The following is a 14,443-nucleotide window of genomic DNA, read 5'->3' on the forward strand; positions in this document are numbered from 1 at the left end:
GGTTGACAAACCCTTATCAGAAAAAAGGCTGTAAAATGTTAATTGGCCCTTTTGGTTGGAAGATGATGTAAATTACCTAAGACTTGTGTATACAATTAGGTATGCAGAGAGAAAAGCCTGGTTTTGATAAGAGTCTGGACTGCTAACGCTGCATAACTTTGTGTTACCCATTGATCTCCATGTTTTATCAAAAGTATAAAAGGCCTTCTGAACAATAAAGGACGGGACCAGATTCTCAGACCAGTTTCTCGGACTAGTCTCGGCCTGGTTTCTTGGGAATCTGGCTCCCCCCGTGTCTCTCTCTCTCTCTCTTTTTCTCTCCCTTTTCTTCCCTCTGCTCTTTACTTTAATTTCAGGCTGAATTTCCATCTGGGGCGCGGAGGCTCGCCAGGTCTACTTATTTGCCCTGGTTATTAAGATCCGCGAGAAAGGGAGCTTAAGGCGAGGCACCCTTAGATATTCAAGCGGGCACCGGTGGCCCAACGTAGATGGTGCAAATTCCTTGTCTGGAATTTTATTGGTCTTCCGCGTAAACCAAGCTATTCAGCCCTCTTTCTCCACTTAATCTTCCTACTGCACTACAGTTTCTTAATCTAATCTTATATTAATAAATAAACAAGACTTTCCACGCCAACGCCGTCCACCCTTCGAATTCCCTGGATCCACCGGGGCTGGACCCCGGCAATACCCGTCTCCACTAGAGAGGAAGCACGATGGTCCCGCCCACATCCAGAGGAGCCCCGTTTCCCCCTCGTAGCTCGAGATGAGGGATCCTTTCCCTGCTTTCAACGGGAAAGAATTCCCGGCGTTCCCGTCGCATCTCAAGAGGAGGCACTCTCAACAGGAAAGGCGAGAGGAACTCCATGGTCGTACCACCATTCCAAGAGTCCCCCAGATGTCTCAGTCCATTCCAGAGGAACCTCTGTGCCCTGCACTGGCTCATCTTTCACGCCGAGGATCGACTCACACCACGGTGGAACGTGGGACAGCCCTGTGGGAAAGCCTCGAGGGAAAACCACAGATCCTTTGATGCACGCGACGGGAAGCGTGACATTGCTGCTACAGCCTGGAAAGAAAACGCACGTGCATGCCCCCACACGAGACGAGGCCTGACTCCCCTGCGGAGACTCCAGAAGTACCCAAAGATCCATGTCAGCCCCTGAGAGGAATCCTCGTTTCCGGCCCTGACTCCACACAAGGTTTTTGGCCCCGGTATCGACGGGAGAGGAATCCCGAGAGGCCCCCTAGCAACTCGCATAGGGACTGGCCTCTCCTGAGGCCACCAGGGCGGGTCCCAGAGGTCCCCGTCGTAACTCGAGAACACCTGCCGCAACTCGAGAAAATCCAGGAAGTTCTCCCTTCCAGGCGAGATGAGGCCTATTTCTGATGAGGCGTCTGGAGACTAATGACACCTAACCTCTGGAACTTCGAAAGGGTCTTTCACACCCTTGCTGCAACTCAAGAAGTTCACCGCCATACCCGTCTCCACTCGAGAGGAAGCACGATGGTCCCGCCCACATCCAGAGGAGCCCCGTTTCCCCCTCGTAGCTCGAGATGAGGGATCCTTTTCCTGCTTTCAACGGGAAAAAATTCCCGGCGTTCCCGTCGCATCTCAAGAGGAGGCACTCTCAACAGGAAAGGCGAGAGGAACTCCATGGTCGTACCACCATTCCAAGAGTCCCCCAGATGTCTCAGTCCATTCCAGAGGAAACTCTTTGCCCTGCACTGGCTCATCTTTCACGCCGAGGATCGACTCACACCACGGTGGCACGTGGGACAGCCCTGTGGGAAAGCCTCGAGGGAAAGCCTCGAGGGAAAACCACAGATCCTTTGATCCACGCGACGGGAAGCGTGACATTGCTGCTACAGCCTGGAAGGAAAGTGCACGTGCATGCCCCCTCACGAGACGAGGCCTGTCTCCCCTGGCGAGAGTCCAGAAGTACCCAAAGATCCATATCAGCCCCTGAGAGGAATCCTCGGTTCTGGCCCTGACTCCACACAAGGTTTTTGGCCCCGGTATCGACGGGAGAGGAATCCCGAGAGGCCCCCTAGCAACTCGCATGGTGACTGGCCACTCCTGAGGCCACCAGGGCGGGTCCCTGAGGTCCCCGTCGTAACTTGAGAACACCTGCCGCAACTCGAGAAAATCCAGGAAGTTCTCCCTTCCAGGCGAGATGAGGCCTATTTCCGATGAGGCGTCTGGAGACTAATGACACCTAACCTCTGGAACTTCGAAAGGGTCTTTCACACCCTTGCTGCAACTCAAGAAGTTCACCGCCATACCCGTCTCCACTCGAGAGGAAGCACGATGGTCCCGCCCACATCCAGAGGAGCCCCGTTTCCCCCTCGTAGCTCGAGATGAGGGATCCTTTGCCTGCTTTCAACGGGAAAGAATTCCCGGAGTTCCCGTCGCATCTCAAGAGGAGGCACTCTCAACAGGAAAGGCGAGAGGAACTCCATGGTCGTACCACCATTCCAAGAGTCCCCCAGATGTCTCAGTCCATTCCAGAGGAACCTCTTTGCCCTGCACTGGCTCATCTTTCACGCCGAGGATCGACTCACACCACGGTGGCACGTGGGACAGCCCTGTGGGAAAGCCTCGAGGGAAAACCACAGATCCTTTGATCCACGCGACGGGAAGCGTGACATTGCTGCTACAGCCTGGAAAGAAAACGCACGTGCATGCCCCCACTCGAGACGAGGCCTGACTCCCCTGCGGAGACTCCAGAAGTACAAAAGATCCATGTCAGCCCCTGAGAGGAATCCTCGTTTCCGGCCCTGACTCCACACAAGGTTTTTGGCCCCGGTATCGACGGGAGGGGAATCCCGAGAGGCCCCCTAGCAACTCGCATGTGGACTGGCCTCTCCTGAGGCCACCAGGGCGGGTCCCTGAGGTCCCCGTCGTAACTCGAGAACACCTGCCGCATCTCGAGAAAATCCAGGAAGTTCTCCCTTCCAGGCGAGATGAGGCCTATTTCCGATGAGGCGTCTGGAGACTAATGACACCTAACCTCTGGAACTTCGAAAGGGTCTTTCACACCCTTGCTGCAACTCAAGAAGTTCACTTCCATACCCGTCTCCACTCGAGAGGAAGCAGGATGGTCCCGCCCACATCCAGAGGAGCCCCGTTTCCCCCTCGTAGCTCGAGATGAGGGATCCTTTGCCTGCTTTCAACGGGAAAGAATTCCCGGCGTTCCCGTCGCATCTCAAGAGGAGGCACTCTCAACAGGAAAGGCGAGAGGAACTCCATGGTCGTACCACCATTCCAAGAGTCCCCCAGATGTCTCAGTCCATTCCAGAGGAAGCTCTTTGCCCTGCACTGGCTCATCTTTCACGCAGAGGATCGACTCACACCACGGAGGCACGTGGGACAGCCCTGTGGGAAAGCCTCGAGGGAAAGCCTCGAGGGAAAACCACAGATCCTTTGATCCACGCGACGGGAAGCGTGACATTGCTGCTACAGCCTGGAAGGAAAGCACACGTGCATGCCCCCACTCGAGACGAGGCCTGACTCCCCTGGGGAGACTCCAGAAGTACCCAAAGATCCATGTCAGCCCCTGAGAGGAATCCTCGGTTCCGGCCCTGACTCCACACAAGGTATTTGGCACCGATATCGACGGGAGAGGAATCCCGAGAGGCCCCCTAGCAACTCGCATGGGGACTGGCCTTTCCTGAGGCCACCAGGGAGGGTCCCTGAGGTCCACGTCGTAACTCGAGAACACCTGCTGCAACTCGAGAAAATCCAGGAAGTTCTCCTTTCCAGGCGAGATGAGGCCTATTTCCGATGAGGCTTCTGGAGACTAATGACACCTAACCTCTGGAACTTCGAAAGGGTCTTTCACACCCTTGCTGCAACTCAAGAAGTTCACCGCCATACCCGTCTCCACTCGAGAGGAAGCACGATGGTCCCGCCCACATCCAGAGGAGCCCCGTTTCCCCCTCGTAGCTCGAGATGAGGGATCCTTTCCCTGCTTTCAACGGGAAAGAATTCCAGGCGTTCCCGTCGCATCTCAAGAGGAGGCACTCTCAACAGGAAAGGCGAGAGGAACTCCATGATCATACCACCATTCCAAGAGTCCCCCAGATGTATCAGTCCATTCCAGAGGAACCTCTTTGCCCTGCACTGGCTCATCTTTCACGCCGAAGATCGACTCACACCACGGTGGCACGTGGGACAGCCCTGTGGGAAAGCCTGGAGGGAAAACCACAGATCCTTTGATCCATGGGTCGAGAATCGTGACATTGCTGCTACAGCTTGGAAGGATAGCGCACGTGCATGCCCCCCTCGAGACGAGGCCTGACTCCCCTGCGGAGACTCCAGAAGTACCCAAAGATCCATGTCAGCCCCTGAGAGGAATCCTCGTTTCCGGCCCTGACTCCACACAAGGTTTTTGGCCCCGGTATCGACGGGAGAGGAATTCCGAGAGGCCCCCTAGCAACTCGCATGTGGACTGGCCTCTCCTGAGGCCACCAGGGCGGGTCCCTGAGGTCCCCGTCGTAACTCGAGAACACCTGCCGCATCTCGAGAAAATCCAGGAAGTTCTCCCTTCCAGGCGAGAAGAATCCTATTTCCGATGAGGCGTCTGGAGACTAATGACACCTAACCTCTGGAATTTCGAAAGGGTCTTTCACACCCTTGCTGCAACTCAAGAAGTTCACTTCCATACCCGTCTCCACTCGAGAGGAAGCACGATGGTCCCGCCCACATCCAGAGGAGTCCCGTTTCCCCCTCGTAGCTTGAGATGAGGGATCCTTTGCCTGCTTTCAACGGGAAAGAATTCCCGGCGTTCCCATCGCATCTCAAGAGGAGGCACTCTCAACAGGAAAGGCGAGAAGAACTCCATGGTGGTACCACCATTCCAAGAGTCCCCCAGATGTCTCAGTCCATTCCAGAGGAAGCTCTTTGCCCTGCACTGGCTCATCTTTCACGCCGAGGATCGACTCACACCACGGTGGCACGTGGGACAGCCCTGTTGGAAAGCCTCCAGGGAAAGCCTCGAGGGAAAACCACAGATCCTATGATCCACGCGACGGGAAGCGTGACATTGCTGCTACAGCCTGGAAGGAAAGTGCACGTGCATGCCCCCTCACGAGACGAGGCCTGTCTCCCCTGGCGAGACTCCAGAAGTACCCAAAGATCCATATCAGCCCCTGAGAGGAATCCTCGGTTCTGGCCCTGACTCCACACAAGGTTTTTGGCCCCGGTATCGACGGGAGAGGAATCCCGAGAGGCCCCCTAGCAACTCGCATGGTGACTGGCCACTCCTGAGGCCACCAGGGCGGGTCCCTGAGGTCCCCGTCGTAACTCGAGAACACCTGCCGCAACTCAAGAAAATCCAGGAAGTTCTCCCTTCCAGGCGAGATGAGGCCTATTTCCGATGAGGCGTCTGGAGACTAATGACACCTAACCTCTGGAACTTCGAAAGGGTCTTTCACACCCTTGCTGCAACTCAAGAAGTTCACCGCCATACCCGTCTCCACTCGAGAGGAAGCACGATGGTCCCGCCCACATCCAGAGGAGCCCCGTTTGCCCCTCGTAGCTCGAGATGAGGGATCCTTTCCCTGCTTTCAACGGGAAAGAATTCCCGGAGTTCCCGTCGCATCTCAAGAGGAGGCACTCTCAACAGGAAAGGCGAGAGGAACTCCATGGTCGTACCACCATTCCAAGAGTCCCCCAGATGTCTCAGTCCATTCCAGAGGAACCTCTTTGCCCTGCACTGGCTCATCTTTCACGCCGAGGATCGACTCACACCACGGTGGCACGTGGGACAGCCCTGTGGGAAAGCCTCGAGGGAAAACCACAGATCCTTTGATCCACGCGACGGGAAGCGTGACATTGCTGCTACAGCATGGAAAGAAAGCGCACGTGCATGCCCCCACTCGAGACGAGGCCTGACTCCCCTGCGGAGACTCCAGAAGTACCCAAAGTTCCATGTCAGCCCCTGAGAGGAATCCTCGTTTCTGGCCCTGACTCCACACAAGGTTTTTGGCCCCGGTATCGACGGGAGAGGAATCCCGAGAGGCCCCCTAGCAACTCGCATGTGGACTGGCCTCTCCTGAGGCCACCAGGGCGGGTCCCTGAGGTCCCCGTCGTAACTCGAGAACACCTGCCGCATCTCGAGAAAATCCAGGAAGTTCTCCCTTCCAGGCGAGATGAGGCCTATTTCCGATGAGGCGTCTGGAGACTAATGACACCTAACCTCTGGAACTTCGAAAGGGTCTTTCACACCCTTGCTGCAACTCAAGAAGTTCACTTCCATACCCGTCTCCACTCGATAGGAAGAAGGATGGTCCCGCCCACATCCAGAGGAGCCCCGTTTCCCCCTTGTAGCTCGAGATGAGGGATCCTTTGCCTGCTTTCAACGGGAAAGAATTCCCGGCGTTCCCGTCGCATCTCAAGAGGAGGCACTCTCAACAGGAAAGGCGAGAGGAACTCCATGGTCGTACCACCATTCCAAGAGTCCCCCAGATGTCTCAGTCCATTCCAGAGGAACCTCTTTGCCCTGCACTGGCTCATCTTTCACGCCGAGGATCGACTCACACCACGGTGGCACGTGGGACAGCCCTGTGGGAAAGCCTCGAGGGAAAGCCTCGAGGGAAAACCACAGATCCTTTGATCCACGCGACGGGAAGCGTGACATTGCTGCTACAGCCTGGAAGGAAAGCGCACGTGCATGCCCCCACTCGAGACGAGGCCTGACTCCCCTGGGGAGACTCCAGAAGTACCCACAGATCCATGTCAGCCCCTGAGAGGAATCCTCGGTTCCGGCCTTGACTCCACACAAGGTTTTTGGCCCCGGTATTGACGGGAGAGGAATCCCGAGAGGCCCCCTAGCAACTCGCATGGGGACTGGCCTCTCCTGAGGCCACCAGGGCGGGTCCCTGAGGTCCCCGTCGTAACTCGACAACACCTGCCTCAACTCGAGAAAATCCAGGAAGTTCTCCCTTCCAGGCGAGATGAGGCCTATTTCCGATGAGGCGTCTGGAGACTAATGACACCTAACTCTGGAACTTCGAAAGGGTCTTTTACACCCTTGCTGCAACTCAAGAAGTTCACCGCCATACCCGTCTCCACTCGAGAGGAAGCACGATGGTCCCGCCCACATCCAGGTGAGCCCCGTTTCCCCCTCGTAGCTCGACATGAGGGATCCTTTCCCTGCTTTCAACGGGAAAGAATTCCCGGCGTTCCCGTCGCATCTCAAGAGGAGGCACTCTCAACAGGAAAGGCGAGAGGAACTCCATGGTCGTACCACCATTCCAAGAGTCCCCCAGATGTCTCAGTCCATTCCAGAGGAACCTCTTTGCCCTGCACTGGCTCATCTTTCACGCCGAGGATCGACTCACACCACGGTGACACGTGGGACAGCCCTGTGGGAAAGCCTCGAGGGAAAGCCTCGAGGGAAAACCACAGATCCTTTGATCCATGCCACGGGAAGCGTGACATTGCTGCTACAGCCTGGTAGGAAAGCGCACGTGCATGTCCCCACTCGAGACGAGGCCTGACTCCCCTGGGGAGACTCCAGAAGTACCCAAAGATCAATGTCAGCCCCTGAGAGGAATCCTCGGTTCCGGCCCTGATTCCACACAAGGTTTTTGGCCCCGGTATCGACGGGAGAGGAATCCCGAGAGGCCCCCTAGCAGCTCGCATGGGGACTGGCCTCTCCTGAGGCCACCAGGGCGGGTCCCTGAGGTCCCGGTCGTAACTCGAGAACACCGGCCGCAACTCGAGAAAATCCAGGACGTTCTCCCTGCCAGGCGAGATGAGGCCTATTTCCGATGAGGCATCTGGAGACTAATGACACCTAACCTCTGGAACTTCGAAAGGGTCTTTCACACCCTTGCTGCAACTCAAGAAGTTCACCGCCATACCCGTCTCCACTCGAGAGGAAGCACGAGGGTCCCGCCCACATCCAGAGGAGCCCCGTTTCCCCCTCGTAGCTCGAGATGAGGGATCCTTTCCCTGCTTTCAACGGGAAAGTATTCCCGGCATTCCCGTCGCATCTCAATAGGAGGCACTCTCAACCGGAAAGGCGAGAGGAACTCCATGGTCGTACCACCATTCCAAGAGTCCCCCAGATGTCTCAGTCCATTCCAGAGGAACCTCTTTGCCCTGCACTGGCTCATCTTTCACGCCGAGGATCGACTCACACCACGGTGGCACGTGGGACAGCCCTGTGGGAAAGCCTCGAGGGAAAGCCTCGAGGGAAAACCACAGATCCTTTGATCCTCGCCACGGGAAGCGTGACATTGCTGCTATAGCCTGGAAGGAAAGCGCACGTGCATGCCCCCACTCGAGACGAGGCCTGACTCCCCTGGGGAGACTCCAGAAGTACCCAAAGATCCATGTCAGCCCCTGAGAGGAATCCTCGTTTCTGGCCCTGACTCCACACAAGGTTTTTGGCCCCGGTATCGACGGGAGAGGAATCCCGAGAGGCCCCCTAGCAACTCGCATGTGGACTGGCCTCTCCTGAGGCCACCAGGGCGGGTCCCTGAGGTCCCCGTCGTAACTCGAGAACACCTGCCGCATCTCGAGAAAATCCAGGAAGTTCTCCCTTCCAGGCGAGATGAGGCCTATTTCCGATGAGGCGTCTGGAGACTAATGACACCTAAACTCTGGAACTTCGAAAGGGTCTTTCACACCCTTGCTGCAACTCAAGAAGTTCACTTCCATACCCGTCTCCACTCGATAGGAAGAAGGATGGTCCCGCCCACATCCAGAGGAGCCCCGTTTCCCCCTTGTAGCTCGAGATGAGGGATCCTTTGCCTGCTTTCAACGGGAAAGAATTCCCGGCGTTCCCGTCGCATCTCAAGAGGAGGCACTCTCAACAGGAAAGGCGAGAGGAACTCCATGGTCGTACCACCATTCCAAGAGTCCCCCAGATGTCTCAGTCCATTCCAGAGGAACCTCTTTGCCCTGCACTGGCTCATCTTTCACGCCGAGGATCGACTCACACCACGGTGGCACGTGGGACAGCCCTGTGGGAAAGCCTCGAGGGAAAGCCTCGAGGGAAAACCACAGATCCTTTGATCCACGCGACGGGAAGCGTGACATTGCTGCTACAGCCTGGAAGGAAAGCGCACGTGCATGCCCCCACTCGAGACGAGGCCTGACTCCCCTGGGGAGACTCCAGAAGTACCCACAGATCCATGTCAGCCCCTGAGAGGAATCCTCGGTTCCGGCCTTGACTCCACACAAGGTTTTTGGCCCCGGTATCGACGGGAGAGGAATCCCGAGAGGCCCCCTAGCAACTCGCATGGGGATTGGCCTCTCCTGAGGCCACCAGGGCGGGTCCCTGAGGTCCCCGTCGTAACTCGACAACACCTGCCTCAACTCGAGAAAATCCAGGAAGTTCTCCCTTCCAGGCGAGATGAGGCCTATTTCCGATGAGGCGTCTGGAGACTAATGACACCTAACTCTGGAACTTCGAAAGGGTCTTTTACACCCTTGCTGCAACTCAAGAAGTTCACCGCCATACCCGTCTCCACTCGAGAGGAAGCACGATGGTCCCGCCCACATCCAGGTGAGCCCCGTTTCCCCCTCGTAGCTCGACATGAGGGATCCTTTCCCTGCTTTCAACGGGAAAGAATTCCCGGCGTTCCCATCGCATCTCAAGAGGAGGCACTCTCAACAGGAAAGGCGAGAGGAACTCCATGGTCGTACCACCATTCCAAGAGTCCCCCAGATGTCTCAGTCCATTCCAGAGGAACCTCTTTGCCCTGCACTGGCTCATCTTTCACGCCGAGGATCGACTCACACCACGGTGACACGTGGGACAGCCCTGTGGGAAAGCCTCGAGGGAAAGCCTCGAGGGAAAACCACAGATCCTTTGATCCATGCCACGGGAAGCGTGACATTGCTGCTACAGCCTGGTAGGAAAGCGCACGTGCATGTCCCCACTCGAGACGAGGCCTGACTCCCCTGGGGAGACTCCAGAAGTACCCAAAGATCCATGTCAGCCCCTGAGAGGAATCCTCGGTTCCGGCCCTGACTCCACACAAGGTTTTTGGCCCCAGTATCGACGGGAGAGGAATCCCGAGAGGCCCCCTAGCAGCTCGCATGGGGACTGGCCTCTCCTGAGGCCACCAGGGCGGGTCCCTGAGGTCCCGGTCGTAACTCGAGAACACCGGCCGCAACTCGAGAAAATCCAGGACGTTCTCCCTGCCAGGCGAGATGAGGCCTATTTCCGATGAGGCATCTGGAGACTAATGACACCTAACCTCTGGAACTTCGAAAGGGTCTTTCACACCCTTGCTGCAACTCAAGAAGTTCACCGCCATACCCGTCTCCACTCGAGAGGAAGCACGAGGGTCCCGCCCACATCCAGAGGAGCCCCGTTTCCCCCTCGTAGCTCGAGATGAGGGATCCTTTCCCTGCTTTCAACGGGAAAGTATTCCCTGCGTTCCCGTCGCATCTCAAGAGGAGGCACTCTCAACAGGAAAGGCGAGAGGAACTCCATGGTCGTACCACCATTCCAAGAGTCCCCCAGATGTCTCAGTCAATTCCAGAGGAACCTCTTTGCCCTGCACTGGCTCATCTTTCACGCCGAGGATCGACTCACACCACGGTGGCACATGGGACAGCCCTGTGGGAAAGCCTCCAGGGAAAGCCTCGAGGGAAAACCACAGATCCTTTGATCCACGCGACGGGAAGCGTGACATTGCTGCTACAGCCTGGAAGGAAAGCGCACGTGCATGTCCCCACTCGAGACGAGGCCTGACTCCCCTGGGGAGACTCCAGAAGTACCCAAAGATCCATGTCAGCCCCTGAGAGGAATCCTCGGTTCTGGCCCTGACTCCACACAAGGTTTTTGGCCCCGGTATCGACGGAAGAGGAATCCCGAGAGGCCCCCTAGCAACTCGCATGGGGACTGGCCTCTCCTGAGGCCACCATTGCGGGTCCCTGAGGTCCCCGTCGTAACTCGAGAACACCGGCCGCAACTCGAGAAAATCCAGGAAGTTCTCCCTTCCAGGCGAGATGAGGCCTATTTCCGATGAGGCGTCTGGAGACTAATGACACCTAACCTCTGGAACTTCGAAAGGGTCTTTCACACCCTTGCTGCAACTCAAGAAGTTCACCGCCATACCCGTCTCCACTCGAGAGGAAGCACGATGGTCCCGCCCACATGCAGAGGAGCCCCGTTTCCCCCTCGTAGCTCGAGATGAGGGATCCTTTCCCTGCTTTCAACGGGATAGAATTGCCGGCGTTCCCGTCGCATCTCAAGAGGAGGCACTCTCAACAGGAAAGGCGAGAGGAACTCCATGGTCGTACCACCATTCCAAGAGTCCCCCAGATGTCTCAGTCCTTTCCTGAGGAACCTCTTTGCCCTGCACTGGCTCATCTTTCACGCCGAGGATCGACTCACACCACGGTGGCACGTGGGACAGCCCTGTGGGAAAGCCTCGAGGGAAAGCCTCGAGGGAAAACCACAGATCCTTTGATCCACGCGACGGGAAGCGTGACATTGCTGCTACAGCCTGGAAGGAAAGCGCACGTGCATGCCCCCACTCGAGAAGAGGCCTGACTCCCCTGGGGAGACTCCAGAAGTACCCACAGATCCATGTCAGCCCCTGACAGGAATCCTCGGTTCCGGCCCTGACTCCACACAAGGTTTTTGGCCGCGGTATCGACGGGAGAGGAATCCCGAGAGGCCCCCTAGCAACTCGCATGGGGACTGGCCTCTCCTGAGGCCACCAGGGCGGGTCCCTGTGGTCCCCGTCGTAACTCGAGAACACCTGCCGCAACTCGAGAAAATCCAGGAAGTTCTCCCTTCCAGGCGAGATGAGGCCTATTTCCGATGAGGCGTCTGGAGACTAATGACACCTAACCTCTGGAACTTCGAAAGGGTCTTTCACACCCTTGCTGCAACTCAAGAAGTTCACCGCCATACCCGTCTCCACTCGAGAGGAAGCACGATGGTCCCGCCCACATCCAGAGGAGCCCCGTTTCCCCCTCGTAGCTCGAGATGAGGGATCCTTTCCCTGCTTTCAACGGGAAAGAATTCCCGGCATTCCCGTCGCATCTCAAGAGGAGGCACTCTCAACAGAAAAGGCGAGAGGAACTCCATGGTCGTACCACCATTCCAAGAGTCCCCCAGATGTCTCAGTCCATTCCAGAGGAAACTATTTGCCCTGCACTGGCTCATCTTTCACGCCGAGGATCGACTCACACCACGGTGGCACGTGGGACAGCCCTGTGGGAAAGCCTCGAGGGAAAGCCTCGAGGGAAAACCACAGATCCTTTGATCCACGCGACGGGAAGCGTGACATTGCTGCTACAGCCTGGAAGGAAAGCGCACGTGCATGCCCCCACTCGCGACGAGGCCTGACTCCCCTGGGGAGACTCCAGAAGTACCCAAAGATCCATGTCAGCCCCTGAGAGGAATCCTCGGTTCCGGCCCTGACTCCACACAAGGTTTTTGGCCCCGGTATCGACGGGAGAGGAATCCCGAGAGGCCCCCTAGCAACTCGCATGGGGACTGGCCTCTCCTGAGGCCACGAGGGCGGGTCCCTTAGGTCCCGGTCATAACTCGAGAACACCGGCCGCAACTCGAGAAAATCCAGGACGTTCTCCCTGCCAGGCGAGATGAGGCATATTTCCGATGAGGCATCTGTAGACTAATGACACCTAACCTCTGGAACTTCGAAAGGGTCTTTCACACCCTTGCTGCAACTCAAGAAGTTCACCGCCATACCCGTCTCCACTCGAGAGGAAGCACGATGCTCCCGCCCACATCCAGAGGAGCCCCGTTTCCCCCTCGTAGCTCGAAATGAGGGTTCCTTTCCCTGCTTTCAACGGGAAAGAATTCCCGGCGTTCCCGTCGCATCTCAAGAGGAGGCACTTTCAACAGGAAAGGCGAGAGGAACTCCATGGTCGTACCACCATTCCAAGAGTCCCCCAGATGTCTCAGTCCATCCCAGAGGAACCTCTTTGCCCTGCACTCGTTCATCTTTCACGCCGAGGATCGACTCACACCACGGTGGCACGTGGGACAGCCCTGTGGGAAAGCCTCGAGGGAAAACCACAGATCCTTTGATCCACCCGACGGGAAGCCTGACATTGCTGCTACAGCCTGGAAGGAAAGCGCACGTGCATGCCCCGACTCGAGACGAGGCCTGACTCCCCTGGGGAGACTCCAGAAGTACCCACAGATCCATGTCAGCCCCTGAGAGGAATCCTCGGTTCCGGCCCTGACTCCAAACAAGGTTTTTGGCCCCGGTATCGACGGGAGAGGAATCCCGAGAGGCCCCCTAGCAACTCGCATGGGGACTGGCCTCTCCTGAGGCCACCAGGGCTGGTCCCTGAGGTCCCCGTCGTAACTCGAGAACACCTGCCGCAACTCGAGAATATCCAGGACGTTCTCCCTTCCAGGCGAGATGAGGCCTATTTCCGATGAGGCGTCTGGAGACTAATGACACCTAACCTCTGGAACTTCGAAAGGGTCTTTCACACGCTTGCTCTAACTCAAGAAGTTCACCGCCATACCCGTCTCCACTCGAGAGGAAGCACGATGGTCCCGCCCACATCCAGAGGAGCCCCGTTTCCCCCTCGTAGCTCGAGATGAGGGATCCTTTCCCTGCTTTCAACGGGAAAGAATTCCCGGGGTTCCCGTCGAATCTCAAGAGGAGGCACTCTCATCAGGAAAGGCGAGAGGAACTCCATGGTCGTACCACCATTCCAAGAGTCCCCCAGATGTCTCAGTCCATTCCAGAGGAACCTCTTTGCCCTGCACTGGCTCATCTTTCACGCCGAGGATCGACTCAAACCACGGTGGCACGTGGGACAGCCCTGTGGGAAAGCCTCGAGGGAAAGCCTCGAGGGAAAACCACAGATCCTTTGATCCACGCGACGGGAAGCGTGACATTGCTGCTACAGCCTGGAAGGAAAGCGCACGTGCATGCCCCCACTCGAGACGAGGCCTGACTCCCCTGGGGAGACTCCAGAAGTACCCACAGATCCATGTCAGCACCTGAGAGGAATCCTCGGTTCCGGCCCTGACTCCACACAAGGTTTTTGGCCCCGGTATCGACGGGAGAGGAATCCCGAGAGGCCCCCTAGCAACTCGCATGGGGACTGGCCTCTCCTGAGGCCACGAGGGCGGGTCCCTGAGGTCCCGGTCGTAACTCGAGGACACCGGCCGCAACTCGAGAAAATCCAGGACGTTCTCCCTGCCAGGCGAGATGAGGCCTATTTCCGATGAGGCATCTGGAGACTAATGACACCTAACCTCTGGAACTTCGAAAGGGTCTTTCACACCCTTGCTGCAACTCAAGAAGTTCACCGCCATACCCGTCTCCACTCGAGAGGAAGCACGATGGTCCCGCCCACATCCAGAGGAGCCCCGTTTCCCCCTCGTAGCTCGAGATGAGGGATCCTTTCCCTGCTTTCAACGGGAAAGAATTCCCGGCATTCCCGTCGCATCTTAAGAGGAAGCAGTCTCAACAG

This window comes from Capricornis sumatraensis, chromosome 20, assembly GCF_032405125.1.
Source record: "Capricornis sumatraensis isolate serow.1 chromosome 20, serow.2, whole genome shotgun sequence".
NCBI lineage: Eukaryota > Metazoa > Chordata > Mammalia > Artiodactyla > Bovidae > Capricornis > Capricornis sumatraensis.